This window comes from Scyliorhinus torazame, chromosome 1, assembly GCF_047496885.1.
Source record: "Scyliorhinus torazame isolate Kashiwa2021f chromosome 1, sScyTor2.1, whole genome shotgun sequence".
Lineage (NCBI taxonomy): Eukaryota > Metazoa > Chordata > Chondrichthyes > Carcharhiniformes > Scyliorhinidae > Scyliorhinus > Scyliorhinus torazame.
Window position 1 is genome coordinate 108,850,288 of NC_092707.1, and position 2,652 is coordinate 108,852,939.

Consider the following 2,652-nt stretch of genomic DNA (forward strand, 5'->3'; position numbering starts at 1 on the left):
CACTCTCACTCCCCACCCCCTCTCCCCACCCCTTCCCCCACTCTCCCCATCTCCTTCTCTCCCTGTCCCCCACTCTCTCCACTCCCTCCCCCTCTCTCCAACCCCATTCTACCCCTCTCTCCTATTCCACTCTCTCTTCCCCCATTTCAGTTCCCCTGTTTACAGTCACTGCGCCCTCTGCTGGATTTAATGGTTAAGTGAGCTACCGGCGGCCTCAGAATCCGGGCCGCCCCAGTGGCCTAATGGATAAGGCACTGGCCTCCTAAGCCAGGGATTGTGGGTTCGAGTCCCATCTGGGGTGAAACACCTTTTTAAGTAACTGTTCTTTTTCAGTTTAAACTTTACTGCTCTTTCACTAAAGAATCATCCCATTTTATTTATTAGTTTTAATTAATTGACAAATACAAGGTATATGATTAATTGGAATTAAGATGTATGACTCTCTGGCTGCTCCATATGGAAAATATTAGATTTGCAAAATTCTCAATTCACCATCATTCACTAACCGTGGAATCTGTGGAGAGCCGATTAGTGACAGGAAATGCTAAGGAAGCATTGTCTTCCTGTCGACAACAAATTCAAATCGCCTTTCTCCTCACCGTGTTTGAAGCCTAATACATTGTGTAATCGGCTTTCTAATTTAGTCAAAATTCCAGGTCCTCAATCTTCAGAAAATGCGCCAGTCGATGGATTGGTCATGCTAAAAATTGCCCCTTAGTGCCCAAAGGTTAGATGGGTTTGCGGAGAGTGGGAGGCGGATTGGGCCCAGGTAGGGTGCTCTTTCAGAGGGTCGATGAAGACTCATAAGGCCGAATGGCTTCTTTCTGCGCTGTAGGGATGAAGTCTCCTTGCCTTCCTAACTCCAACTTGGCATTAACTCCAGCAGCAATAAAACATATTTCTCCAGATAAATACTCCCCCAAAAAAGCACGAAAGGAGCAATATTTGAAGACAAGGTCAAAGAGCTGGTTAAGGAGCATCTTAAAGGAGGTGGAAGCGGGCAGAGGAGGAGAGGTTTAGTCAAGATCTTGGCACTTAGATTGCTGAAGGCTCAGACAATAGTGGGGTGCAAAGATTCTGATCCATGTTTTCAAATCCTCCATTGCCTTGCCCCTCCCTATCTCTTTAATCTCCTCCGGTCCCACAACTCTCTGAGATATCGGCACTCCTCTAATTCTGGCCTTTTGAGCATCCCTAATTTTAATCACGCCATTATTGGTGGCTGGACCTTCAGTTGCCTAGGCCCCAAGCATTAAATTGATCCCTCCCTTCAGCTCTCTACCTAACTTTCCTCCTTTAAGATACACCTTAAAACTCACCTCTTTGACCAAACCTTTGGTCATCTGACCAAATAGTATGGCTCATATTTCCCTTTATGATACTGCAATGAAACATCTTGGGTCATTTTATTATGTTGAAGGCACTATAAATATAAACTTTTGTTGGAATCAATCATTCATAATCTCAGAACATAATAGGAGCACAAACAGGCCACTCGGACCATCAAGCCAGTTCTGTCATTCTAAAAGATCCTGGCTGATTTTGGGCTTCAACAACATTTTTCTGCCCACTCCCCATATCCCTTAATCCCCTGAGAAACCAAAAATCTGTCTACTCCAGCCTGAAATATTTCAACAATGGAGCATCCACTTCCAGTGGTGACCTTGGAGTGAACGGCCGCACATTTGGTGGCTCCCGTTCAATTCGGATTTTTTTTTGTTCATTTCCCAGCCCAAAGGGCAAAGTATTTGAGGACAAATGGTACAGGAGTGCCTGGGAAGGCATTACACTGAGCACAGACTCACACTGGGCACAGACTCACACTGTGTGAGTCTGTGCTTACTGTGAATCTGCCCCCAGTGTGTGTCAGTGCTCAGTGTGAGTCTGTGCTCAGTGTGAGTCTGTGCCCTGTGTGAGACTGTGCCCAGTGTGAGTCTGTGCTCAGTGTGAGTCTGTGCTCAGTGTGTGTCTGTGCTCAGTGTGAATCTCTGCTCAGTGTGAATCTCTGCTCAGTGTGAGTCTGTGCTCAGTGTGAGTCTGTGCTCAGTGTGAATCTCTGCTCAGTATGAGTCTGTGCTCAGTGTGAGTCTGTGCTCAGTGTGAATCTGTGCCCAGTGTGAGTCTGTGCTCAGTGTGAATCTGTGCCCAGTGTGAGTCTGTGCTCAGTGTGAATCTGTGCCCAGTGTGAGTCTGTGCTCAGTGTGAATCTGTGCCCAGTGTGAGTCTGTGCTCAGTGTGAATCTGTGCCCAGTGTGAGTCTGTGCTCACTGTGAGTCTGTGCTCTCTGTGAGTCTGTGCTCAGTATGAATCTGTGCTCAGTGTGAGTCTGTGCTCAGTGTGTGTCTGTGCTCAGTGTGAGACTGTGCTCAGTCTGAGTCTGTGCCCAGTGTGAGTCTGTGCTCAGTGTGAGTCTGTGCTCAGTGTGAGTCTGTGCCCAGTGTGAGTCTGTGCTCAGTGTGAGACTGTGCCCAGTGTGAGTCTGTGCCCAGTGTGAGTCTGTGCTCAGTGTGAGACTGTGCTCAGTGTGAATCTCTGCTCAGTGTGAATCTCTGCTCAGTGTGAGTCTGTGCTCAGTGTGTGTCTGTGCTCAGTGTGAGACTGTGCTCAGTCTGAGTCTGTGCCCAGTGTGAGTCTGTGCTCAGTGTGAGTCTG

At 47.7% G+C, this 2,652-nt stretch overlaps 1 non-coding gene across 1 annotated transcript; it reads left to right on the top strand.

Moving 5' to 3' along the window:
- The first annotated feature begins 228 nt into the window (after positions 1-228).
- trnar-ccu (transfer RNA arginine (anticodon CCU)) lies at positions 229-301 on the top strand. The gene has a single exon. It is a non-coding gene; the product is annotated as a tRNA-Arg (tRNA).
- The last annotated feature ends 2,351 nt before the right edge of the window (positions 302-2,652 follow it).